Source organism: Spermophilus citellus (genome assembly GCF_964194105.1).
Source record: "Spermophilus citellus genome assembly, chromosome: 2".
Lineage (NCBI taxonomy): Eukaryota > Metazoa > Chordata > Mammalia > Rodentia > Sciuridae > Spermophilus > Spermophilus citellus.
The window spans coordinates 10878623-10906538 of record NC_138183.1 but is presented as its reverse complement, the minus strand read 5'-3'; the positions used below and the strand labels follow the sequence as shown (position 1 = coordinate 10906538).

At 55.7% G+C, this 27916-nt stretch overlaps 1 protein-coding gene across 1 annotated transcript in view; it reads left to right on the top strand.

Moving 5' to 3' along the window:
• The first annotated feature begins 1499 nt into the window (after window positions 1-1499).
• Window positions 1500-27916, top strand: part of NEK6 (NIMA related kinase 6) — a 74294-nt gene continuing 47877 nt past the window's right edge. Inside the window, exon 1 of the mRNA XM_081274375.1 lies at window positions 1500-1664. The gene's annotated coding sequence lies outside the window, so the exon portion shown is untranslated. The remainder of the gene's footprint in view (window positions 1665-27916) is intronic.

The following is a 27916-nucleotide window of genomic DNA, read 5'->3' as shown; positions in this document are numbered from 1 at the left end:
ATTTACTTTTTGCATTGTTTATTCCTTTTCTTTGTTTCACTGTGGAGTGAACAGGAGTGCTCTACCATTGAGTTACCAGTATCCCCAGCCCTTTTTTATTTTGAGGCAAGTTCTCTAAGTTGCTGATACTGCCTTGAACTTGCAATTCTCCTGCCTGAGTCTCCCAAGTAGCTGGAATGACAGGTATGCACCAGCAATGTTTATTTCTTATATTTAACTTTTCATTCTATCTGACGTTTGCTTTGGTGAACATTACGTGAAGCAAGGGTATAAATGGACTCCAACTAAACAGCGAAACAATTTGCAGAACGATCCATTTTCTCCCTGTTGGTTTGTGACAGCCGCCTCTTCATCAAAAAGGGCTGGGACTAGGCTGGCTCCTCTGGGATGTCTGCTGAATCCTTCTCAAACCAGAACTAAGCTCTTCATGAGGCCTAGGTGCCTAGTGATCAGGTAGGCAGGTGCTGGAATTAGACAATCTACAGCCACCTTCCAGATAAACCACTCACCATGTGGTGATTTGGGGCCAAAGAATGTGCTTTGCTAAGCTTCATTTCTAAGCCTCATTAACACAATCTGTAAAATAGGCTCAGGGTAGCATAATGCCTCCTTCATAGAATGGCTGTGGGACTGGACACCAAAGGCAGGCAAAGTATGTAGCAGCAGGGTGATGTGATAGGTTGAGGCCAAGGTATTACAGATCAGAGTCAGCTAAAGCACACTCACTCAGTGGGCATCCACCCCCTGCCCAGCTCCTCTCTGTGGCCACTCTGGGCAGCTGGCAGGCGGCCAGTGTGCCTGGTTCCCCTGGCCCTCCTGGAGGGGAGAGCAGAATTTTGAATGTGCAGAAGCAGCAAGAGTGGAAAGAGGAACCGTCCCAATCAGGAGCACCCCCTGGGGGGGGGGGTGTCTTTAGAAAGTGAAGCAGGGAACTTAACAGCCTGTGGGCCCCAAACGGACCGGCTTCTTAGATGGGGTGTTAAACATTGATTATTGCAGTCTTTTACTACTTCCAGAAACCTCTGCACATTGACTCTCTTGGCCTGGGGGTCTACCGGAAGTGGAGGAGCTCCAGGTAAGGCACCTGGTGCTTTGAGGCAGGGAGCAAGGCCTTTACCACATCCGGATACCCTGAAGCCTGCTTTGATGCCTGCATTCAGCCCATGAAAAAAAAAAAAAAAAATTGCTTGTTGCTGGGCCAATTGTTAGCTGATGGGGACCCCGAGGACGCGCGAGAGGCGTCCACGAGTTGGCTGACTGCAGACCCTCATCCCAAGAGTGTGGAGCCCGCAAAGAGCAGAGTGTCGAGTCCCCTAGCTGGGCCTCAGTCTCCCCAGCTTTGAAATGGGAGGGGTCCTCGGCTGAACCAAACGCTCACTGCGCCACTCGCTTGGCGCAAAGGGTCGGGTGTCAGAGGGCGCAGCCCGGGCGCCCCCCGGAGCCTGCGTGGCGGTAGCGCGCACGAGCGCAGGGGGCGGCGCGGCCCCGCGGCGGGGAGGGGCGGGAGCGGGCGCGCGGGCGCGCGCAGGCGGCGGCGGCGGCGGAACCTAGAGGACGAGTGTGCGGCCGCGGCGCTGCCAACTCGTGTGGGACCCGCCGCTCTGGCCGGTCGCCCACTGTCCGCGCGCCGGTGCTCGGCCGGCAGCGGAGCCCACCGCGCGCCGGTGAGTGGCCTGGGGCCGGGGCCGGGCCGCACGGCCGGGGCAGGGGCGGGGGCCGGGCGCGGGCCGGGAGCACAGCCGGGCCCGGTGTGGGCGCGTGGGCGCGCGCCCGGGGTGCCACGGGCGAGGGGAGTGCGCGCGTGAGGTCGCGGTGCGTGCGGACGCGCGAGGCTGCGTGTGTCGGCGGCGGAGCGAAAGTGGGTGGCGTGTCCTTGGGGGGTGTGCGCGCGCGGGGGTGCGCTTCGGAGGGTCGGGCTGGGGAGTGTGGGTGGAAGAGCGGTAGATGGCGTGGCTCGCGTCCACCCACTTGTGGAGCGTTCACGGTGGGCCAGGGAGTGTGCGCAGCGCTGGACCAAGTGTGGGGCTGAGCTGTGTGCCCACGTGTCTTCGTGTTCCCAAGTGATTGTGTGCACACGTGTGAGCCTCTAAGAGCAAAATATGCCTGTGTGGATGTGAGTGTGTAATTTGCATTTGCAGTGTGAGAGGGTGAGCAGCCCCTGGCCTTGCACCCTCCAGGCCTGTGTGCGTGATGTGCCCTGCCCTGGCCTCCATGACAGGAAGCCGAAGGAGAGGCCCAGGCCTCCTGACCAGGTGGGTGCGGGGGCCTGGTTTGGTGAACCAGGGCCAGAGGACAGACATGCAGAGTCCTGCTGAGCCTGGCATTGTGGAAACCTTAGAGCCAGCCCTTGGCAGGACCCTCCAAGGCTACATCGGCAAGGTGGGCATTATGAGGGCACCTTGTCCAGGCATCAGAGGACTTGGGTCCAATTTTTCTAAATGCCTTCTGTGTTTCTGGCCTTGTTCTTGACTCTCTCCAGACAGGAGGCATTTTGACCCTCTCCCCAGACCTGGGGGTCTGATTCTAGAGAGACACTTATCTATGTATCTGAGGGCTTCTCTCTTCTGTCCTGCTGAATAGATTAAATTGGTCTGATTTATTTGTGCCAAGCCTGGGTCCAAGTGTGAGCCCCCAAGAACAATAAAAAATTGGCCACAGCAAGTTGGGGACACCATCTTCCAAGGGCTGCCCTTCCCGTTTTGACCAACAGGTTCTTGTTGGCTCACTCCTACTTTATAATTGTTGCAAATCTTCACAGCTGAAAGTCTTAATTGCTTTAAAGCAAACTTTAGAAACTTGAGAGCTCCCTAGATGCCCTGCATTTTCAAAATTCAGCTTGCCTTTCTGAGGGGAAAATGTAGTCTTAGGAGTTTGGAGCCTGGACCACCGGACCTTGAAGGTACAGTGAAAAACTGTGTCACTAATGGAAGAAGAATTTCATTGAAAGAGACTCAGAGCCCGCTGGAAGAGCCTGCTCCCAACACTGTAGCTTAGGAGTGAACTTTGGACATCTTCTTTCAGCAAACAAAACCTGGAAGGAAACAAAAAGACCCACATACTTTTTCTTTTTTTTTTTTTTGTCCAGAAAATGAAAAAAAAAAAAAAAAAAAAACCACCAAAAACTTACCTTCTGAGTTTGCTGGAAATGCTGCCTCCCCCATCAAGGCCAGGCCCTCCCTGGATCCCCCACCCCCAAATAAAATATGCCTGTGGGGAGCCGTGGAATGAGTCACTGCCTGGCAGAGAGCCCCACGGCAAACGTTTGGGAAGGTTCTTGCCTAACTTCCCAGAAGAAAAGGCCCAGGATTTAAAATGGTCCCTGTGGTTTGTCAGCCTCTGCTGTCCCGTCTGCTTCGGAAATGACTAAAAAGTCATTTCTTTCTCCACAAAATCAAGTCTCCGACTTAAGCAGTGGCCAGGTTGGTCTGGATTCCGAGCTGTTCAGGTTTCCAGAAATGGAGTTTCTGGCTTTACCAGGTGGCATTTCTGGTGGAATTGAGCAGGAAAGGGGAGGGGGAGGGGGGGAGGAGACTCACTCATGGAGCACCTCCAGCGCTGGGAACAGTTCTGGGGGTCATTTCTGCTACAGAAAATGGCTTTTGATTTTATTCATGAGTAAATGGGTGTGTGGAGAGGTCAAGCCTGTGTCCTGGGACAGCTGAAGAGGGGATGGCGACAGAATCCTAGGTTACCTGCCTGACTTCACAGTCCTTCCTCTTTCTGTTGTACCCAGAGTGTGATATATGACTGCCACAGTGCATAGACTGGGACTGAGGATTTGAACACACATCTGCTCAATAAATTCTCACTTTGAAATAGAGGTTATTTTCTCCATTTTACAGATGAAAAAACTAAGGTGCTGAGACATGAACTGACTTGTATAATTTTGTTGAAGTAACACTACGACTAACGGTCCCCATTTATTTAGGCTATACCGTATGCCAGGCCTGTGTTCACAGCTTTAGGGGTCTTATTGTACTCCATCCGGTCGCCAGCACTGTGGGATGAGGATTATCATAATACCCATTTCACAAATGAGGGAACCAGGGCACAGGGAGATTACATAATGTGCCAAAGATCATATGTTAATATGCAGTAGACCCTGGATTTGAACCCAGGCTTGTCTGAGCAGAGCTCATCGTCTTCCCACTGAACTTAGAAACTTGACAGGTTAAATAACTTGGTCCAGGTTATAAACTGGCAAATGGCCAAGTCAAGATTTGATCCCATGTCTCTGATTCCAGGGTTGAAGTTCTTAACCTTAAACCACGTGTGGCTGCCTTCCCTGTGCTGTCCTACTCCAGCACGCTGCGAAGTCACTGGGTTAAGATTGGCCAGGGTCCCACAGGGATTGCTGGGCTCCAGACTTCTGGGAGAGGTCTTCACAAAGGTGCTGCTGGCCTTCCTTGTCCCCTCTTGCACCTCTGGAGTGACCAACACCAGGATCAGAGCTTCCCAAGAGAAGGGGCTGCAGCTCACACTTTTCTTTCCAAGTGCCAAGGATCGGTTTCATTAGGGAAGTGTCAAAACAATTGTCAAAAAGAGAACAGTGTTTCCTTCCTCTTCTCGGGTTGGACCAAGCAGGGGAGCTGGAAGGTGGAGCGGAGGCCCCTGGTGAATCATCCATCCCTGGTTAGATGCAGGTTGGCACCTCCAGGCTTCTTTGGGGACGAAGCCAGACATTACTCCAGGAAGAGCCCAGCATCCTGACCCGTGGGGACAGAGAGTTACCTGCACAGGGCTTCACTCTTTGTTCTGTGTGTGTGACAACATGATCATTTCTAGGAAGGCTTCTTGTCACTTGTCATTTCAGTCCTGGGCCCGTCTCTTTTTCTTCTCATTTTCATTCCTATTGGGGTTTCTGCTGGCCTGTGCTTGAGAGGAATGCTGTGTGTGAGGACGGGCCTGGTTAGGGCTGCACTGTGCCCCTGCGAGTGTCCTTGGTGTTGAAAGGGAAAGCCATCTCTCCCCCTTCCAAGTATGTTCTGCAAATTGATGAACATTTGCAAATGGCTTCGGGATGCGTTAATTTAAGGTGTGAAATAATAGATCTTGTGCAAAGGCTCAGCCACATTTCTGGCATTGATGGATTTCTCTCCCGTCTGGCCTGTGATTTGGGGAGGTAAAAATAGGCCTCGTTTCTACATTTTTATCTTTTTTTTCCTTTTTTGCTGACATCATTCCTAGGAAGTGGAGTGCACAGGCCATGGTAGCCTCCTAGGCCATCACCTGGAGACTCGGAGCCCTGGGGAGCAAGGGGACTTGTGAAATGAGGGGTTCACTTGGGGTGGTGTGAAGGGCTTAGAAGAGAGCAGGCAGGGAATGGCCAGGCTTAGCTGCAGGTCTGAGGCAGACTGTCGAGGGTCTCGGTGGCTTTTCCCTGCTCAGCCTTCTTATTTCCAACTCCTGGGGAACAGCAAGGTAGCTCTCTGGAAAATGTTAGTTGAAAGAGAAACAGGCCGGCAACTTCACCCATTGCTGTTGGAAATGGGTGACAGACATGTGGTTCTGTCCTTTGACCAAACCTGAATTAAACCAGTGGCCTCAGGCTCAGATTTGACGTCCAGACGGAGGTGACATTGGGGCACATCAGTTAGCAGTGTTATTTCCTGTGATGTTAACTTTGGGAACTTGACTACAGAGTGTGATCTAGTATTTTGACATCGGTCCCTCTGACAGGACTTGCTTGTGTGAAAACAGACCCCCACACAGGCAGCTCTGTTGCCTCTAGTTCTGGATTTTTCCACAGATGGCTTCTCGTGTGGTCTGGTGGCAAAGGCTCTGGTCTTCCAGTCAGGCTTCTTGGCATCTCCTGGGCAGGATCCCAGTGCTCCCTAAACCCGCCACTCTGGAGCTGGGCTCTGCAGCTGACACAGGACGGCGATGGGAATGGAAGGTGGGGCCTCTGCGTCTGAAATACATTCAGTTCCAACGGCCTGGAGGCCCTGAGCCACATGGAGCCGTTCTTTCTTTCTCTTAGACATCTGCTTGATGGTGACCTCATAGGAAGAAAAAAGGGGCTTTGTGTAGGAATTCCATAGAGTGTGAAGGAATCCTGACGGGAGGGGGAGGGAGGTGACCATGGGGAGCCTGCAGCGCCTGCATGTTCCCCAAATTGTTTAACCCTCACACTTCAAAATCGGCTTGACCCTGGAGAACAGAGACCATTTTGGGGGAAGTCCCTCGTCCCCAGTTGTAGTGGAGGCGATTGGGAGTGACCCTCAGATGTGGAGTCCCTCAGATGGGAATTTGTTCATGACCCCGTTTTCCAGTGTCTGCCCTCTCTGTTCTTTGTCCTCAAACCCTTTGAAATGGAGGTTTCTGGAAGAGACCTGCAGAGGGAGGCAGCTCCTCTACCAGTGACCTTCAGCTCTGACCAGTCCAGGCTGCAGCCAGGAATTCAGGCTTGTGGCCACCCAGAGAAGAGGTGCAGGACACCATCGGCGTGTATGTGTGGTAGACTTCCAGGGTCGGAAGGGTGCCTGCCCTATGGTGACCTCTTACAGAAGGGAAACTGAGGCCCCAGATGGGGAGGTGCTCACTCGGACCTGCCTCTGAAGAGCAAGTCATCCACCGCCCCCAGCCTCAGTTTCCCCATCTGGAAAACAGGACCAGCATCCTAACCCCGTGAGGTTCTGGGGAAGGACTATATCAAACGATGCAGGTGAAGTATCCCCACGGCAGGGGTGCTTGGTGCCAGTTCCCGGTAAGATGTGGGAGGCATTTAATTACAAGGACCCGCCCAGGGTGGCCCAGCAGGAAGGTCCAGGCTCTTTTCATGACATGCCTTTGGTCTGCATGGAGGCCCTGAACAGGCTGAAGGAGGGTGCGGAGACCCCGTCCAGACCCCTCCAAAGCACTTTCCTGTGATTGTGACCCCCCCAAAAAAAGAGGGGAATGAGGCAGTGACAGTTTGGAAAGAGGCAAGATTCAAGTGTGGTTCTCAGGGAAATGTTTGGAAGTGAGAATTTGCTTTCTTCCCACCTCCGCCCACCAAGGGGCGGAAAGTAAGTCCCCTAAGTTTTTGGTGTGGCGTTGGAGGGCCGCCTGAGGCCCCCGGAGCGGTGTCGGCCATGCTGTGTCCTGAAGCCAGGCAGATGTGTTGTTAATTATTTACACAGCACCAGCCGCAGCAGAGGTCTGTGCTGACAGGAGCGTCTGTCACAGGCCTGGGTGGGGCCTGGGGACAGAAGTGAGCAAGAGGTCTGTCCCTCTTCTTCCTGCCCAGGGCCTCAGGGAAGGTCCACACAGCGAGGCCTGAGGGAGGCCCCCGTGTCTTGGAGCCCTCCTGAACCATTGGGTTCCCCCAGACTGGCTCTTCCTAAAGGAGGGGAGAGATCCTTGTCCCCTGGAAGTGGCCACCTCTCCTGAGGTGGCTTCTGTGGGAATTTGCCCAGCTTCTTACACCTGAGACCCCAGGTCGCTTGAGTGGTGGGGGGAGGGCCACAAGCTGTGGAGCCCACTCCCCACAGGTGAGCTCACCTGAGGGCTTTGCTGGCCACCTGCCACTCCCTCGTCCAGAAAATAGGCCGGTAACACCAGGCCCTTGATTCTCAGGCATAATTTGGGGTGATTTGCCTCAGAAGTTGACTTCAGGATTAGAATTCTGAAAAGTAAGGGACCTGGGATCAGAGCCTGCCCTGAAAGTCCACTAGGGACAAGAGACGTGGGCTCCATGTGGGCTGGCAGCCTCCCCTGCCTTCCTGCTCCCTGTTTCACATTGGTTTTGTCCAGGAGGTGTTTTAAGAGAAGGTGCTCCTAGGAAATACCCAGAATAGAGAAGCCCATGGAGCAGGTCAGTGGGCACCAGGGCCCGGGAAGAGGGGGAATGAGGAGCTCAAAGGTGTGGGTATCCTTTTGGGTGATGAAAATGCCTTGGAACTGGGTAGAGGTGGCATTGTGAATGTACCACAGGCCACTTTAGCATTGTTGATTTTGGAGCAGGGGATACTTGCCCAGCATGTGGGAGGCCCTGGGACCAGTTCCCCAGTACTGCCAAAAAAATAAAAAGTCAGCCGGGTGCAGTGGTGTACACCTGTAATCCCAGTGGCTCAGGAGGCTGAGTCAGGAGGATCACAAGTTCAAAGTCAGCCTCAGCAACTTAGCAAGGCCCTAAGCAACTTGGTGAGACCTATCTGTAAATAAAATATAAAAAAGGCTGGAGATGTGGCTCAGTGGTTAAGCACCCCTGGGTTCAATCCCAGGAAGGAAGGGAGGGAGGGAGGGAGGGAAGGTGGGTGTTAATTATATGTTATGTGAAAAGAAAAAATCTGATGCTTAAAAAAAAGAAAAGCCCAGAAGCTCCCCATTTTTCAGATGGGAACACCGAGGTGCAGAGTGAGACCATGATCAGCCTAAGCTCTCACATGCAGCCCATGTCTGCTCTGTGGAGTGAATGAGATCACTCCCAACTTTCAGGCCAAGATATCGTGGTACCTGGGCCTGGAATATGGGTGAAATAGAGCATCCATTGTCCCTTTGGCTGAGTGAAATCTATTCTTTTAACCAGCGGTGCCATGTTGGTCAGTAGGTACATAGCTATTCATTCAGTCATTCAAGAAATGCACCCGTGGCTGGGGCTGTAGCTCCATGGTAGAGCACTTACCTGCCATCTGCAAGACTCTGGGTTCAATCCCTGGTAAAACACACGGAAGGAAGGAAGGGAGGGAGGGAGGGAGGGAGGAAGGAAGGAAGGAAGGAAGGAAGGAAGGAAGGAAGGAAGGAAATGCACCCACCTTCTGGGTCAGGCACTGCACAGAATTGGCACAGAGGCCTCTGACTGCCCCACCCCTTGGCCTCTCACCACCTGCTGGGGACAGAAGTTGAGTCAGAGGTTTGTGAATGCTTTGCGGGAGGTCTTTCTTTCTTTCTTTCTTTTTTGTTAAATATTTGTTTTTAAGTTTTAGGTGGACACAGTCTCTTTATTTTACATTTATGTGGTGCTGAGGATCGAATCCTGTGCCTCGTGCATGTTAGGCGAGTGCTCTACCACTGAGCCACAACTCCAGCCCTGCGGGGGGTATTTCTTGGGGCTCCTGCCTGGGGAAGTAGGAGTGAGGGGTGTCTACACAGGGAGATGTGAGGTCGGATAGACCACGAGAGGGCAGGATGAAAGGCAGGTAGACCACAGGGTGAGTGGGTGGGTTATTGTGGGCTGGGGTCTAGGCTGCTGGCAGACCCTGGGCAGCGCAAAGCCAGGAACTTCTCCTGCGTGCTTGGCTTTCCGGTGGCCCCTGTGTGTCAGGGGCTTGCTGCATGTCGTGTCCTGGCCTCACTTTTTTACATGAGTGAATGCACTTCTTCCTTCCACCAGTTCCGTGTCACGGGTACCTTATCAATATGCTCATTTTATAGAGGAGGAATGCAGAGAAGCGGAGTCTGTTACCTTGAGGAAACCCACAGCATTCAGGGGGCCCTCTGAAGAGTCAGAGGACAGAGGCTGCCTTCTGGAGGTGCTGTGAGCTGGCAGCCAGGCCCGGAGCCTCCCAGGCAGCTGGAAGGAACGGCATGCACTGGGTCCTGTGCTTGGGGCACAGAGCATTACATCCGTTATCTGACTCCCCGACTAGAACATAAGCTCCGCTGGGGTAAGACATGGTCTGTGGCCACAGTTGTATCCTCTCTGCCTAGCACTGTGCCTGGCACATAGCAGGAGCTCAGTTAATTATCTGAAAGTTTCTGAGCACCAGCATGATGACATGACCCTCAGAAATTGCAGATTTTAGAACAATTCTGATTTTGAATTTTCTGATTAGAAAAGTCTGTACAAATATCCCAAAATCCAAATGACTCCAAGCTCTGAAACACTGTGGTCCCAGGCATTTCAGAAAAGGAATCCTCAACCTGAGGGAGGAACCTGAGCCCAGAAGGCTGGTACCTGCCAGAGTCTCCTTCCTGTGCCCCTTCTTTGCAGAGGCAGCTCCTCCCACATACAGGAGGGCTTGGGTGGCTGGAATGGTTGGGGGCCGTGTGTCCAAGCTGCTTTGTTTTTTCCGGGGCTAGGGATTGAACCCAAAAAGCTGCATTTTTGTTGGGCACGCTGTGGCGTCCAGAGGGTGTCTCTGTGAGGTCTTAGGAAGGGGAAGGGGACGCCGCCATGGGAGACCTCTGGGCAAGGTGTTATTATCAGAAGATGAGCACCTGCTCCCTGGTCCCACTCCAGCATCTCAAGGAGAAGCAACCCCTTTACTGGTGTGGCCATGGCTGTCACCAGGCTGGGTGCCCAGACGGCAGCAGAAAGGGAGTGGAGGAGCCCACCCCAGGGCTTGGCCGCTGGAGTCGGTTCCCTGGGACCTTGGTGAGCTCCGTGCGCCTGACTCAGAGCCTGTGCATTTCCTTTGTCTCCTCCAGGAATTTTAGTGGCCTTTGTGTTTGTTTTAAATGCCAGCCTCCTCAGCCAGCCCAAGTGGAAATGAGGACTGTCTCATTTTTGTCTGTGCAGAGGCTGGGGATGAGGGTGGGGACTGCCTGCTCGTGGAGCCAGCCTGGTGGTGACAGCATGGCACATGGGAAACATTCTGTGGTTTTCTGTCAGGGTGATGAGCAGTGGGTGCTGTGCCACCTGGGCTGGGCACTGGGGTCACTGCCAGGGGTGACACTCAGGTCCAGGTTCCTGGTGCTGTTTAGGAAGGAGCTGCTGATGGCCGCTGTGGGAAATGTGGGGATCAGACGAGGTTCCTGTCTCTTCCTGGGGAAACTTGCAAAGAAAATACTTATCCTCCAAGCTAACGGCTCTCCCTTGCACACCCCGAGTCTTCCGACGTTGGTCACCTGTACAAGATGACCCCACTTTCGCTGTTCCCCTCAGGGCAGTGGTCTGTAAAAGTATTTGTTTTAGTGTCATTTGGGGACAGGAGAGACCATTGGATGATGCTCCTGGTGCGTGGGAAGTTCCTGGAAGCCCCAGTGGCATATGGGGCAGCATCTTTGAAATTGTGAGCTGCTGAAGACCCAGGGCCTACGGCACTATGATGCGCTAATGTTAGCAATTGAGATATTTAATTTTGAAGAAAAATTGCTCTTCCTGCCCACCACGGGCACTGGAGGGCCTATATTTCCTCAGGAGGAGTGAGAAATTGCACTGTGTAATTCGGACCTGCAGAGAGGGAGTCATTATCCCCCATTAATTTATTAGTTAATTAAGTTTTTTTTTAAATCTGGTCACAGTTTTATCTGGCAATTCCTCCAGTTGCCATTCATCCAGCAGCGGGCCCCCCTGTTTGTGGCCTGGTGCTGGGCACTGGGGATAGCGCAGAACAGGATGCAGATGTTGCTGAACTCCTGCCGCCCGCAGCCACCTGGCTGTGGTGGCCACAGGGGGATCTCTTGGTTTAGGTGATCCTTTACTGAGCACCTAATATGCACAGATCCATCAAGACATAGCAGTGTAAATGACGCGGGTCCTGGTGTTGGATGGTTCTTTGGGTCCCAGCCCACCGCTCGCTGTGATAAACCCGGTCAACTCTTGCTCATGGGCCACGTGATAAATGTCCCCAGAATGAACCAGAACCCATCCAGATGCCCCAGGAACCGACGTGAGCACAAGGCACCCCCTTCACACGTTGCGTCTCAGTTCAGCGTCTTGCCACCACCCAGCATTTTGAGACAGAATGTGAGATCTCGTGGTTGGCTAAATACATAAATATTTTATGTCTCGATATTCTGAAAATGAAGCCCGAATGCACGGCACTGCAGCACATCAGTGCTATAGATCATATGTTATAATAATCTGGTGACATGTTGTTTAAATATTTATGGACTGATGCGGCCTGACGCGGCGGGGGGGGGGGGGCGTCTGGGAGCAGAGTCGAGGCAGACGCTGGAACGGAAGCTTCACGCGGGGCCTGGGTTTCTCATGGGATGTTTTGGGGCAGAAGTAATGACTGGCATTTATTGAGCACTTTCTGTGTACCACACCCTATATGCATATCATTTCATTTAATCCCCACGGCACCTGGACAGGGTGGGACTCTTAAGTAATGCCAAGTCACAGATGGGAAACTGAGGCTGGGTCCCCAGACCCTGCAACTCTCGGGAGGCCCAGGATCAAGCCCAGGTTGACCTCAGCTCTCAGCCACTGTGCTGTCCATCTCTGCGGCCAGTGGGTTGCATTCAAAAGGCCCCCACCCCCGCCAGGAGCACCTCTGTCCCATCATAAGTGGACTTGCCAAATCACGGGGCAGTGTCTGGAAAACATGGGGCAGGAGTAGAAGCCACGGGAATGAACCCTAACCCAGGAGGGCCATCACTCAATGGCATGGGGCATAGAAGAGCCACTGTGGACCGGAGCCCTACACACAGTAGGTGCTCAGGAAATGGTGGTTCTCACCCTCCTACCTTTGTTTTCATTCTGGTTTTGCTCAGCCTTCTTCTCTCCCTGCGGGGCCCTGGCAGGAATCGAGGGGTGGCCCAGTGAATTAGGTAAGAGAGGCCCCGCTTGACACAGCGGGCTCCGGCTGCGCAGCCGACCCCAGTGCCCCTGCTGAACAAGCAACAGGCGCTCCGTCCCAAGCCGGCCTCCTTTAGTCACCACTCAGGGTCCAGGGAGCTCCTCCAGGTGGAGGCCTTGGTCAGCCGAGCATCACAAACCCCGCACCTGAACCAGCCTGGCCGCCAGACACACAGAGGGCCACGGAACAGGCAAGGAACGAGATCCCAAGGCGGGGACGGTCTCACACCCAGTGACGTCCTCCACTTCTGCAGCAACCCAGAGGTGTTCTGAAGGTCCCCTGGAGCCAGAGGGTCACGTAATGGCAGGCAGGACCAGCTGCGTCCTTCGCAGGGCCCGTTACAACTCGAGAGCACCGCGCAGGGGGCAGGAAGGGCTGGGAGCACGCTCCTCTTTTCCTTGGGGACCCTCCGCCTCCTCAGTGCTGCAGTTTGTTTTAGGGTCCGGTTCTCTTGGGCCTGTGGAAGCTCAGGGCAAGCACAAGCCCCTGCGGGGATGCGGGACCCCACCCTCGCCCAACCCTCCCACACCTGCACCCGGGTCCCTGCTGTGGGGGAAGAGGCAGTTGCTGGGAGAGGTGTGCTGAGCACCACCTGGGGGGGCGGGACCACACGAGGGTGAGGCTCCAGACCTGGCACGGGCTTCTTGGTTCCACCAGATGTCACTCAAGAACACACTGAAAGACCCCATGGAGCTCGTCAGGCAGCGAGCACAGAGCGTGGCACCCCAAGCTCAGGCTCCCTTCCCCAGGGAGGGTCAGTGTCTCTGCTGTGGACACACTCGTGAAGCTGGCCCCAAAGGGAAGGAGCACAGAGCAAGGTCCCATTTTCAATGCTGGGCATGTGTTGCGGCCAGATTTTATCGGGAGGGGAAGTCAGGCTGTTAAGCACCGTCCAACCTTGGCCCAGCAGTGACCACGACTCAGCCAGCACGTCCCCCTCCTCACGCTGGGCCTCTCATGATAAGAACATGCTGTGGACCCAGCAGTCACACTGTTGCCAGATAGTATCCTACTGATAGATCCATCGCCTTGGACTTCCTGCCTTTGAGTGACAAGGGTCAGAAACCAAATGACCCAGATTGCTGACCCACTCTCTGGACAGCTGCCCAGCAGGCGATGCCCTAGAGATAGGGGGCAAGGGAAGCTCGGATTCCACCAGCCCCCCTCGCTGATCCCAGCCCTGAACTTGGGGCGGGCGGTCACAAGGAGTAGATGTTCCATAAGCAAACACGGGAGGCTCGGGAGAGGGCGTGGTGCCTGCTGAGCACCAGGGACCTGGCCAGGCTGTGTTGTCTCCTCTGATCCTCGTGACAGCCTTGGGCCAGCTCCATTTTTCAGATGAGAATAGGTGAGGCTCAGAGAAGGAAGCCACTGGTTCAAAGCCGTAAGCCACAGAGTTTGCACCCAGGTTTGAAGCAAGGCCCAGCTGGCCCCAAAAGCCTTGGCTGGACAGCTGTGGTCCCTGCCGGGCTGGGTCTCCTGTCCCTGCTGCTGCGCTGGGGCAGGACGGGAGTCAGATCCCTGTGCTACTGCCTGCCTGTTCCTGCCTCTGGGCGGTCACCCTCCTTCTTGGGCTATGGCCCTCGTTTTTCCTCCTGTAAACCCAGCTGCTCTGTGGCCATCCTCATTCCCAGAGACGGAGGAGGCAGGTGGCGGGGTCAGATGAACCTGGACGCAGGTCACACCTCTCTACCTTTTGCTCACCGTGTCCCCTGGGCTTCTCGCCTCCCGCCGCGTTTTCTCATTTGTGGAGTGGGGGGGTCAGTGGGTTCCCGCCTCTGGGGGAGACTCCAGCAGTCGGTGGCTGCTGTTGTGTTGACGGTCGTGACGCTGGGTGGGGTGAGGACTGGGGCCTGGTGGTGCTTGTGATGCTCATAAGCATCTCCCTGTGCTGGGACACACGGAGGTCACTCGGGCCAGGGTTGCCCTCCCTTGGAATTCCCCCCTCCCTTCTTGTTCAGCCATCCATTTATCTGACAGAGCCATGTACTGTTGAGGGACCCAGTAACGAGCCACGGGGACAAAATTCCTGCCCTCACTGTGCCGCATTCTGGCTCATAAACAAGGAATGAGTCAGGGTTACTGGCCAGATCGTGGGGGACGCACCAGAGGGGAAAGCCATGTTGGGCACCTGCATGGGACAGCAGGGCAGGGCAGGGCAGGAAGGACTAGAGCTCCCTCCATCTCTTCTCTTGTGGGGCCATTGCTGGAGATTAAACCTGCTGGCTTTCATGTAAGGTCCCAGCGCCCCTCAGGACCCGAGGAAGCTTGAATGCTTTTTAAGGGGTCTTTGAGAAAACGGCTTTCAGCTCAGAATGGGGAGGCTTATGTTAGAGGCCCAGAGAGGTTCCTCAGCTTGCTGGGGTCACACAGCTCCAAGTGGCCAGACTCCCCTAGCCCTTGCTCAGTCTCTGTCCACCATGGCTACTCCCCACACCAACCCTGGCTCTCACCATCAGATGGACAGGCCCCTCACTGTGGGCATGTGTGGAGTGAACCCTTTGCATAGCTGTGTAATGGGCACCCATTCCATGGCGAAAATGCCTTCCACATGCCACTGATCTCAGGGTGGATTAAAGAAGTGACCGTGCTTGGGTGTGTGTGTTGGGGAAGGGGTGCGTGTCTGGCCCTTCTAGGGACTGACGGCGAGGGGGTGGGTCTCGTGGAAAGACTGCTTCCAGACTGCCATCCCAGTGTGGCAGACAGCCCTAACGGCCGGAGCTGGCGTTTAGACCCATTTATTTAAAGCGGGCGCCGGGAGGCTAAAGACCAGCTCTGTGTGCCTGCCTCCTCCCCGCAGCAGGGGAGCGTAATCTTCGGGGCTTTCTTCCCATTTATGAGTTTTTTGTTGTTATATATTTGTAAAATGAGGCTTCTGCTGGCAAAAGCAGGTTTTAGCGAGTGCGGTGGCTCTTTCAAGACCTAATAAGGCCCCAAAGGATGGTGAGCTCCAGCAACGCTCCCCTCCCCCGGGCCCCGCTCCGTCCTGCCTCTCACACTTTGGGCACAGGCTACCATTTGTCTTGCTTCCCATTAATGGAATTGCTGCCATCACTTCTGCAGGACAAGATGGGCCCTTTGGAACTGCCTTGGGGACAGAGGCAGGATTGGCCGCCAAGCAGTTTGCTTACAGGAGGAAGGAAAGAAAAAAGTAAGCCTGCGCGAGAAAACTCTGGCCAAGGGTTCCTTGGGTGTTCAAGCTTTTAGGCAGTGGAGGAGAGGGACCCTTGCAGCCCCACCACCTGCTCACCACCCTGGCGGGCCACCCTGTGACAGGATGTGCTGGCGTCCGTGCCTGATGGTTCTGAATAGGGCCTGTTCCCTATGCACCTCGGCCCTGCTGAGTGCAGAGAAGCGGGAGGAGGGGACCTAGCTTTTGTGGGGTACTCACATCTGTCCCCATTGTGCCTCTTTAGGGGATGCCTTAGGGAGGGGCTCTCTGTGGGCCTTTCCGTCCAGCTGCGTGTCAGCAACCTGCCCTGTCACATCCCAGTTCCATGTGCAAATGAGCTGACACCCAGGTCTCTGCTGTTATACAAGAGGCCACTCCGGCAGTGCCGGATGCCAGATGTTCCCTCCAGAGACCTGGTAGAATTTCAGGGTCTGGGACCCAGAAAATGAGGAGGTGATGGGGAGCTGGCTTTACTCAGGCCACCTGCATCCTGCATGCCCATTTGCTACAGGGGTGGCAATAATTGTCATCTCCAATGCCAGCTCTGATAGGTTGATCATGGCTCCCTGCGATGCGGTGTTGAGAAGGCTTTGGAGACTGGGATTGATTAGCTATGTCTGCTGTGTGCCCAAGAATGAGGGGGGGGCATGAATGGGGCCAGACCTGAGTTAATACAATTCTTAACCCCAGCGTGGACTCAGGGGAACCAGCGTGCTTGGTTCTCATGACTAGTCGACCGTGGGCCTCACCACGCCATAGACTGTAGGAGGGGGAGACCATGAGCCCGGCACACAAATACCAGACAGAAGGACAAAGGCTCTAGGTCCCTTCCAGAGATGAGATTCAGGTGCCCCCATATTAAAGCCAGGGCCCTTCCTTCCACGTCGTCCTATCTGCGGTCCTCACCTTTGAAGCAAAGGTCATGCTTCACTCATGGGCCCCTGGGGAGGGGCAGCTGAGGAGATGGCGATCAAGGAGCCCAGAACTCGTGGGTAAGGGGTGGCATTCAGAAATGTCAGCTTCAGCTGCCTCGCTGCCCCACCTGCTGCCAGCACCTGCCAGGCCCATCCTCTGCTGTGCCGAGCCGGGCTCTCCTGTCCTGCAGGGACCGTCCTCAGCAGGTCTCCTTGACTGCGGGACACTGGAGGCTCCCACAGCCCGTGTGCTTCCTTCCCTCTGCACGGCCCCCACCCCGTGGGTCCCAGTGACGAGTCGGTCCCCTGGGCCAGGAGCCCCTCCAGGGCTGGCCCACTTTCTTCTCTGTTCCTGAAGCCCCGCCTGGTGCCGGCCTGGGCAGATTTGGGTGACAGCTATGAGAGAAAGGGACAGGGCATCCCCTTTTGTTCCTGGGGCCTTGTTTCCACCAGGCAGCCAAGTGATGGGCTCAGACATTGCATCCGAACCTCAGGCCTCTTTGAGGGTAAACAGGCCAGCCCAACAGATGGCACCTGCCCCAGGTAGCAGAAACCTGTGACTCACGTGCCCTTTGTGCCTGCTACGGCTGATCCTCCCAGGTAGTTGGGTTCGAGCCTGTGGATGGTGGGCGCTGGAGCTCTGGGAGCTGGGCGGCTGCTGGGCACTGCAGATATCAGGATGGAGGGCTGGCCTGGGGCAAGGGGGAGCGGGGACAGCCTGAGGGGAGCCGGAAGGCCCCAGTGCCTCTCCCTGGGCTCCTACCTGGAGAGCCCTGAGTTGGGCTGTGGCTTAGAAAGAATGCCCCCCCCCCCCGTGGCTTTAATTTTAAATGCTCCAGAGTCTGGGGAGGATTTCCTGATGGGTGATGGGTGATGGGTGGGGTGGGATGAGAGGCCGTGGGGTAGGTTGGGGGGCGGTCTGCTGCTCGACTCTTGCTGCCTGGATTTGGGGTGGGAGTCAGAGGAGTCTGAGGCTTCTGCCGTGGGGTCAGCCAGAGCCAGAGGGGAAGGATTCGAGCCCATAAAGCAACATGGATTCCCTGCAGGCATTTGAAAGGACTGCTGTGGAACCCTCAGTCACCTCATGGGAGCCGCAGGCCCCCTGTGTGTCCCTAGAGCGTGTCAAGCAGGGACAGTGCCTGAGCGTGGCCTTCCACCCAGCACCGCTTCCACAAATGCCAGTTCTCTCCGCAGCGCCCGGCTGCTGCATGCACACCAACCAGCATCTCTTAAAACAGCCTCTGCTCTTGCTGTTGCTGCTCCTTCCTCGTCAGAGCCCCCGGGGTTTCTGTGGTGCCATCGGCTGGTCCTCATATTTAAACAGCTCAATTTTTTGAGTGAACTCACAGCTCTGAGAGGTTAATGCGACTTTTGCTCAGCAAGGATCTGAACCCACACCTGTCTCCCCGGAAGTCCCAGAGCTGGTGCCTCCCAGTGCCAGTGGGAGTTGGCATGCAGGTAGAGCACGAGGCCACCGCACTGGCAGGGGCATGAGACACGGGCAGCAGTGGAGCCTACGTGGCCAGTGACAGATGTCACCTGGGGTTGGGGTCAGAGAGGCCAGGAGGCCACAGGTGCTAAGCCCAGGAGTGGTGACTTTACCTGGAACTTAAAGGTTGATGGGGGAAAATGGGGTCAGGTAGGGGCTTTGGGAACGTGCTCCCGGTGGTGAGGAGGAGAATGGTTTGGCGAGGGGGGTGGTGGGACCGGGTGAGGCCAGGAGGCTGGCCTGGGCGCCAGGCACGGATGCCAGCATGGGCATCGTGAGCCTCTCCACTGTCTGCGGCCGCAGCTCTACTGATGGAGCTGCCCCCAGGTGCTGGGTGGGAGGCCCCGCACCCAGCCTCTCTGACAGCTTTCCTGTGAAAAACAAGGCCGACGCCTCCCCCCTTGCTGGGGACAATGTGAGAATAAATGATAAAATATGTAAAGCTTGCAGTGAAGGAAAGAAGTGCCATGTATGTGTTATTTTCCCTAAATCCGGATTTCTGCGAGTCATTTTTTTCCCCATCAGAGAAGCTGCTTTGATTTCTGGGGATGGGAGAAGCTGGAGTGAAGGGGGTGCATCCGCCGAGGCCGGGCTGCTCCAGTCGCCTGCCATGGAGCACATTTCTGGGCTGTCTCACTAACCTGCAGGAGCCCCAGGTCCGACGTGCTCTCTGGGGAGCATGCTGTGCTCCCTGGTGACCTGAGTGGATCCAGAGAAGTCCAAGGTGATGCTGTGAGAACCAGCTGCTTTGAGTGTTAATCCCTGTCTGCTCGTGGCTTGGGGCTGGGGTTGCTCCAGTTGATATTCTCAGGGTCACATTGGTGTGGGGCAGTGCCCTGAGAACGGTCCAGCAGACTCCACAGAAGCGAGGTTTCTCAGGAAGGTGAGCCGAGGCCAGCCCAGCAGCCCCTGCTCACTCCCTCTCAGAGCCAGCTAACCCCAGGGTAATCCTAGAGGAGGGTGGTTCTGCCCACCAGCCAGGGGCTCAGCAGCTGCCTGCGCTGCCTGACCCTGCCCTGGGGTCAAGTGGATGAACGAGGGGAAGGGATCCGGTCACAGATCCTGGCTGGATGACGTCAGCTCTTCACCTGTCTGGACTTTGCCATCACCAGACCCCCATTTTATACCAGGGTAGACTGAGGTTCAGAGAAGCCAAGACACCCAGTGGAGAAGCTGCTGTTCCCTCATCTGACACCCTCAACCCCTGGGAGCGCTGGGCCCTCCACTCGGCCTTTTCCTTCAGATGACTAGACACCCTGGACCCGGCATGTCCCAGGCCTGCATCCGCACTCCCTGTCCCCTCTCCCTCTCCTTCAGGGCTGGTCCTTTATCCAGGGCATCCCCCGGGGAGGGATCAGTCCTACTGGGGGCCTCTTGAGTGCCAGGCATAGCCTGGGCACTTTGCAGTATGTCATTTTATCTGATCACAGAAGTGAGGCTCAGAGAGGTGACAAGGTTTCCCAGAAAGTAAGTGGAGGGTCCCAGATTTAAATTCTGACCTGATCCTGGAGAGGACACAAACTTGCTGGACCAGTCCTGTTGTTGGGAGAATGGGTGGCTGCATGAGGGTCGGGAAACTAATAAGCCCTTTATGTGTTAGAAGGCTGGACCCTTTGGGTGGGCTAGCCTGAGGTGTGATGTCAGAGGCATAGCTTTCTAGCCAAATAAATGAGCAGGGATCCAGCAGGGCAGGGGGCTCCCTCTGGTCCCTGGAAAACGTGGAACTAGAATGAGAACCCAGAGCAGACCTCTTCCTGGGGGGCAGCCTCAGCATTCCTCCTCCTGGCTCTGGCTGTCCTGCCTGTGAAATGGAGGATCAGGAGGAACCTGCTTCTCTGCTGAGTGCTAATCTATGACCTCATTTAATTGTCCCAGTGACCTGTGAGGCCACTGCCCCTCCTCTGTATCCCTCTTGGCTTCGTTTCCCCTCAGCACTCGCTGTTCTGAGCGACACCCCAGCGGCTCAAAGCCCCAGGAGGGCAGGGCCTTCTCTGCCTCATCTCCCCTGTCCCTCCCCAGGTGTCCCCAGCCCCTCAGGCAGTGCCTGGCATCCTGAGCCTCTCACAAAGTGCCTGACAAATGGTGGCAGAGCGTGTTAACTGCTGTTGTTTTCAAAAGGACACCGCGGCCCACAGAGGACAGGTCTATCCCTTAGTCCCTCAAGGTCAGGATCGGAGCCCCTGCCTGGCCTGGGTCGGCTCTCCCTGACCGGCGTTGAGCCTGGGATTCCAGGTGAGCCTGTCTGGTCCCTGCGGGTCACACTGCCTGAAAAAACTCCCAGCTCAGGCTTGTGGCTTTGGATCAGCTCAGAAAAAGTGTGTCCTGTGACTGCTCAAGGAATCTGGGCATTTAGCCCAGAAAAGAGTGTGTTTCCTGGCTTCCCGAGAACTGGGCCCACCCTGCCCGGCCTGGGTGTGCAGAGTGGGAGGGAGGGGACATGGACTCTGGCTCTGGAAGGCGACGGCGTGGGACCTTATCGTCTCAGACAGGCTGCCTCCCTGTGGGACACTGTCCCAGCTCTGAGCCGCATGACTCTAGCGACAGGAGTGCTCTTGAGTTGGGGAGGGAGCCTTTGTCATGTTGCTTCCCGCACATCTCCCTGGTTACTGGGGGCAGATGTGGGAGTGATGTCGTGAAACACAAGGGTGACCATTGTCCACTGGGTCATCGGGCCACTAGGGCCAAATGTTATGAAAGTTCCTCCCAGAGCGTCAAGACATCTGGCCTCTCACTCCATAGCCAGCAAGGGTTTATGAGGTGGCTTTGGAGAGAGCTGGAGTCACCGGCCCGTCACGTCTGCACATTGCATAATTTCACAATTTGGGGGTATTTTTTCCTTTTTTTTTTTTTTTTTTGGTTATGAGAAGGGCCAGTGCTTCTCCCTCCCGCTCTGCTTTTTTTTTTTAAATTTTTTTTGAAAGAGAGAGAATTTTTAATATTTATTTTTTAGTTCTCGGCGGACACAACATCTTTGTTGGTGTGTGGTGCTGAGGATCGAACCCGGGCCACATATATGCCAGGCAGCGCGCTACCGCTTGAGCCACATCCCAGCCCCTCCCGCTCTGCTTTTTGTCTCCATTTTCTTTTCCCCTTAATGAAGGAGCTGGGTATTTGATGATGCTGGGTGTGTCCCCCCCAGAGGGCCTCACCTGGAACTGCCACAGGTGCGCTGGACTACACCAACTGGCTTTCTAAGGGGCGGCTCCTCTTGGGCTCACTGAGAGAGGAGAAGGCCACCTCCTCCTCAGCGGGAAATAGAAGAATCACCAAGCACAGGGCTCGAGTTTCCTGGGTCCCACCCAAATCCGGAGCCCGGCCGCCAGGGGCTGTGTGAGACCCCCGCTGCTCGTGGTGAAGTGAGAAAACAGAAGGCCAGGCCTGGCAGAGGCTGCGCCCGATGTCAGGCATCCTTCCTCATGCAGGATGGCGATAATAGATGGAAATTTTATTTTAGATGCCAGAAAAAATTGGCAGCCTTACGTCTGTCTTCAAAGTTTGGGGGAAGCTTTATAAGCCTGTGGAGTCCCCAGGCCTGGGAACCCCTGATGGCCTCCTCTGCACACAGAACACAAGCGCGGTCTAAGGCAGGCTCCAGTGCCTCCGAACGGGACAAGTTGTGGTCACGGGAACCAGTGCTGGCTGTGCCCAGGGTGTCGGTTGCCTGGGGAGAGCCATTGGCTCCATCTGAGGCCAGATGTCGGGAATCCAGGTGTCACGGGGTTGGTTCCGTATGGAGGCTCTGGGGGACAGTCTGGGGATGCCAGCACTACTCGGTGTTCCAGCCTGTGTGTGGACGCAGCACTGCAGGCTGGGCCTCTGTCGTCACGGGTGTTCTCCTGGTATGTGCCGGTGTCCAAATGTCCCTCTTCGTGTAAAGGTACTAGTCATTGGGTTAGGGCCTACCCTAGTCCCACGGGACCTCAACTTAACTCAGTTTTACCTGTAAAACCCTAGGCGTATTCCCAGACTCGCAGTAGCACATCCAGATAAGCCCGTTGGAAATGGAAAATACCACCATTAAAAAGTGTGCTTATGACACCTAACCGGCCGAGCGTCCTTATCCATGCCACACACGGGCCCCACGTCTCCCTTGGGATCATGTAGCTGACTGAACTGTGGCTTGCTTCCCAGCGCCGTGAGGATATGGCACCGCCTACGGCCAGCCCTGGCAAATCGGAATTCATAGCATGATTTCTACTGATGGCACAACCCTTCTACATCATTATAAACTCAAAAAACAAAAACAAAACCACAATCATCATAAATTAGGAACTGTGGATACTTCAAATAAGGTCACATTTCCAGGTTCCAGGTAGACATGAGTTCTGGGGGGACACCGTGCAACCCAGTTCAGGGGGTATAAGGGAGGAGGGAGGGCAGGCCGGCGGGTCCAGGGAGTCTGCTGGCCGTCCTGTGGAGGGACAGTTGCACATGAGGAGCGGAGTCTAGCGAGAGAGCCACCCCACAGTGAGGGGCTGTAGGTACAGGCCATGTCACCTCCACCTTCTAGACCCTGAGGCTCAGCAGATACAGGGGCTCCTCACTGCAGAGCCCACTCATCCTGGACTTGGGGGTGAGCGTGGGACAGGCAGGTGAGTAGGCCATCTTCAGCAGTTCATTTGTTTTTAAACACAGGCCATCCATGTAATACTTTGGTGGCATCAGCTAGGACAGTTGAGGGCCAAGAGCTTCTCAAAGCTCAGCACAAGCGTCAGCCCTGGTGAGCGGCCCCTCCCAACGACAGCAGGACCCCACCATTCCCAGCAGTACCCACCAGTGAGGTCCCTCTCCCCCGCTTTGTGGATAAAGGTCAGCGTGTGGGGCAGGAAGGAGGGAATCCAGGCCCTTTCGTTCCCCCAACGACCCTTATCTGCTTTGGCAAAGGCTGTGTGGCCAGACATTTCCGGATGAGCGCAGCCCGACGCCTCCCACAAGCCTGCTCCCCTCAGAGCCTCCTCTCCCTCCCTGAACTGGTAACATCCCAGCCCTGCCCACATCAGAAGGACTCAGGACAGTGAGGTGACTTAGGAGTTGTGACAACCCATGCGAAGATTGTGCTTAGCTTCGTGCGAACTGACATACAGTAGGTGCTCAATAAGTACTTGCCAAATAAGAGAGTATGTCTTGGAGCTCAGCTTTTGAGGTCCTATCACAGGGCCTCCTGAGAAGGGGATTCTCTAGGTCTTTCCTCCTCCCATCTTGTGGACACGTGGACACTGGAGATGACCAGGCACAGGTGGGGAGGTCGGGTGTGTACATGTCACACTGGGCAGGGGACAGATGTCACGTGGTCTACTGACATTATTCCTAGGCTTGGCACCATAGGAGGGGGCGTCCAGAGAGCCGTTTTCAGTCCTGACTCTGCACCCCATACCAGCCACGTGCCGGTGTTTGCCACGCCCCGTTGCTCCCTCCTCCTGCTGTCCTGGTGCCACTGCTGCCCTTCCGACCTCTGTCCCATAGCTCGGCTGGGCCCGCCTGGCGTCCAGGCCTTTGCACGTGCTCTGCCGTCTGCCTGGAGCGCCGCCCTGCCCCTCCACTTGTAGCTGCTTCCTGTTCTGAGGAAAAGCTCCCAGAGCCCGGGCAGCCTGCACAGAGCTTCCCCTGCACTTCCACACCCGGGGGTGCAAAGCGGCGGTCACAGGGGTCGTGGTTCTTGGTGTATAACACTCCCACCTCTAAACAGAGGGGCCCATTGAGGACAGAGACTGGTCCCCTGCCTGCCACGAGGTAGGCGCCCAGGGTGTGTGGATTGAATGCCCCTGGGCACGGCACTGCTCTGCTGCATGCCTGGGTTTGTCTTAGAAACACAGGATATGGACTGGCGGCTTCTATGGGGGCCCTTCCAAGGTGCCCAGTGAGACAGGAGGCCCCAAATAAGTGGGCCGGGGTCTCCACTACGACTGGAATGGAAGCTAGAAGCACCTGCAGGAGAGAGTGTTTCGTGATGATCTGATGTTGCCGAGATGGTGTGAAGGAAGCTCCGGAACTTTCTGGGCATTCAGCGCAGATTCACAGCTAATGGATTCCAGCGATTTGCGCTGTGGGTTCCAGCTGCCCGCAAGCTGGTGGTGTGGTAGCTGGACCCTCCCCTTCACCACCTGCTCCCAGGGGATTCTCCCGGTGCCTGTGGAGGGAAGAGTAGTCCATCTGGGCCGGAGACAGCGTCCACTGCCCCATGAAGCTCTCCCTGCGTTCCTGCGTCAGGTGAGAGGTCCTCTCAACCTCCATGGCGCAGATTCTGCTGGGACTTCTGCTGTGCACTCCAGACAGGCACTGATTGTGTGCGTGCTTGTGCGTGTGTTGCGCGCGCGTGTGGTGCTGGGGACTGAACTCACAGCCTCTCGTGCGCTAGGCAAGCCACCTACCTCTGAGCTGCATTCCCAGGCCCTGGCACTGGGTCTTAAATCCCCTCCTCGGCCATCACCCAGCTGACCCAGCTGACCCAGCTGTGTGGGTTGGCGCCTCTCTGAGCCTCAGTTTTCTTATGGAGACGTTAACACCCACGTCCCGGGGGGGGGGGGAGCCGCTGAACCCAAACATGTGGCTCAGCGTGCCCCCCGGGGTAGGCGCCTGTGATTTCATGGCTGATTCTTCTTAGCGTGAGCATTCCTCACTCTAGAGATTAGAGCAAAACGGATCGGCCGTCTGTTTAAGCCAAAAAATGTCTGTTGTCGGAAGAATTTTGTTTTGGAAGACAAGCCCAGGTTTTGGGTCAGAACTGCACTCTCCTTGGAATCGCACGGTGGCGCCTCCAGGCGTGTTTGTAAAGCTTGGTGACCACCCAAGCCTTTGAGCCTTCCACGTGGATGCTCCGAGGTCAGGCTTCTCGGGAGTCCCTTGCACAGCTGGGCTGCCTGTCACGTTGGTAGCATCGCTTCCACAGAGCGGGCTCTGTCTGCCCATGAATAGATGTTTTTTTTTTCTCTCTTTCTTGGATGCCTGAATGGCGGTCTCCCTCCTGCAGTCCCAGAGGCCGGCCTGAGTGTAAAACTCCAAAACGGACATCACAGTGGGGTTGTCCGTTCCTGCTTGGACTTGCAGCTCTCAGCAGGGCTCAAAGAGCCAGGTCGATGGCCTCTGTGACCCAGGGAGCCTCCTGAGGCGCTCCTGGCCTGTGGTTTAGGAAGGCTGCTGAGCCCAGCAAAGACATCGGAATTCACAGAGAAGACGGCAGATGGGAGCCGAGGCGGGATTGAGGGAGCGGCTCAGTCTCTCCACACCAGGCCTGCTGGCTAACCCGTGGCCTCCAAGCCACAGGTGCAAAGCCTGTTAGGACAGGAGGGACGTTAGGGACCAGCCAGCGCCTGCTGCAGCTAGAGGACCTGCCACCCAGAGGTTAGGAGCAGGGATTCTGGACTTGAAGCACCCAGTTCCTCCACCTGCACCAGGCCACCTACCGTCCCGTCTCCGATTCCCCTTCCATAAAGTGCGAACAGTTGTTATCTGTGTCTCGGGCTGGCTGTGGGAATTAAGGAGGTGAAGGTCATTCCAAGGACAATGCTTGGTGCAGAATAAACAAATAGGACTAACGTAGGCCCAGAGAGGGCCAAGGACTGGTTTCTGGTCACCCAGCTAGTTAGTAGGGCAGCCAGGGCTGAAACTCATGATCCCTGGTCTCGTGGACACTCCCCCTCTCCCGCCCCGGCAGACTGTTTCAACCTTGCCTTTTTGCAAAGGAAGTCGCGTGACCCTTCAGCCCGCAGGAATCCAGACTGCCTCCTCAAGCTGGCGGGGCCTGGCTGCAATTCCGTTTACCCGTGACTTCTTTTTCTTCCTTTTCTCTTTCTGTCAAAGCTCTAGATGGTCTCTCCTCCCTTGTCCCTGCGAACAGAAAAATTAACCACTTGGCAAAGGAGTTTTGAAGACTTAAGACCCTGCCATGTGTCTCGGAGCCAGCACCCGCTCCCCAGCCTGTTGCCTTAAGTGAGGTGTCCCCTGTGGACAGGCTGTGACTGCTGCAGGGAAGGCCAGCTGAGCAGCACCACGCCAGATGCAGATTGTGGTGGATGGTGGGTCGGGCAGGTACTGACTAAACAGAAGCTGGTGACGCGTCCTTCTAGGAAACAGGTGACACCCACCAGAAATGCTGCCCACTTCCGTCCGCCTCCCGTGTCAAAGGTTACATGAGTCATCAGGTTGCATGCACTTTTCTCCTGATGCACTGAAGTGCTCATCAGCCACTCGGGCTGAGGCTGGGTGGCCGGGAGCATCCAGTATGTGGGCCTCCAGGTCTAAACTGGGGGACTTGCTAGCTTCCTGTCTTCTGCTGGGCACCCCAGCCCTGCTCTCTGGAACTGCCAGCCCAGGGTGGAATCCCAGCTCTGGGGGTTACCATTGGGGGAGAGATGTGCCCCTCTGAGCTTCAGGTTCCTCATCTGTGGAAGAGGTGGGTGGGCCCTGCCTGGCAGGAGGAGGTGGGGATCCCAGCATGGTGTCTGAGAGCCCTGCCTGGCTCGCTCCCTTCTGCCTTCATGCCACAAGGCCCTGGCTTGCCCGGGATCCAGCTGAGGCACGGTGGATGTTGATCTGCCCAAGTCCTCCCTGAATTGAGGGACGCTTGGCCAGGCCAGGAAGCCTAGAGACAGTCCCACAATCATGGGGCTCAAGAGCACCTGGGGTGTAGCCCTCTAGGTCTTTTGAGGAGGGTCCCAGGGCCTAGAAGGGGAAAGATCTAGAACAAGGAGGCCATGAGCCTAGACTGTAACAGGATCCTAGACTTGGAGTCCCCTGCCCACTGGGTGGCCTGGTGCCATTGGAGAGGGCTGCCTGGCTGGGCCCGGGAATTGATAGGCAGATGCTACCACGGGCCCAGAGCAGGAGGCATGGGGACCTGGGGCTGAGCCCTACCTTGCTACCCTCTTCAGGGACCTCCTGCAAGCCAGGCTCCCCATAGCCCCGTTTCCTCATCTCAGGAATGGACACTGTTCTGGCTCTGCCCACCTTTCAAGGTGTCCATGAGGTTCCATAAGAGATTGACCCCAATCCCACTGAAGACCATCAAGAACTGCCCAGATGAGAAGAATGTGGTGGCATCTATCACCTCCTGGGGCATATTTGTATCCCTGTCACATAGACAGTATCTTATACAAAGCAGGTACTCAGTTGTGTTTTGGGTAGATAGATGAGTAGCAGTTATCATTTATTAAGCCCCTACTGTATGCCAAGCATCACCTAGGGAACTTGGCCCAGAAGTTTAGGTGTGCCCACCTCACAAATAAGGAAACAGAGGCTCAAAAGAGAATAACTTACTCAAGGTCATGTGACAAGTAGCTGAGGAAGCTAGGAGTCACTCCTGACTCTTCAGCCCACATGTCCTTTGAAGTGTTCATAATGGGTTCCCCCACCTGGGAAGTGCCATGGGATGTTTAGGGGCGGGGTATTGTACCAACCCCTGATTTGTAACATTTGTCAATTTCCATGGTGTAAAGACTCCTCCCATGGTCGAGTTTGGGCAGCCAATGTGATATTAACTGTCTCGCATAATTCCTGAAAAATTGAACAAGCAGCCACCACGAGCCGGTAGTAACCAGCTTAGCACATCTCTGTCCCCTCCCCTTTGCACAGCTCCCTATGCCCCAGCGAAGCCAAGGGGGTGTCCCTGGGCTGGGACTTCAGGCTGGAGCTAAACCGGTGGCTTGGTGGGGCTGTCTGTGCTTTAGATCCCACAGCCCTCCCCTGCCTGAGGGCCTGGAGATCCCTGGGGTCTCAGTATCACACAAAGACCTGGCTACCCAGGTGAGCCCCAGGAAGGGTCTGCAGCATCGCAGCTAGAATATTCCACCAGCCCCACCGTGTGTGACACTCCTGCCCAGCCCAGAGCAGAGCCCTGTAAATGCTGGGATATAATGGACAATAAAAGTCACTGGAAAATAGTGACTCTCCTAGGACC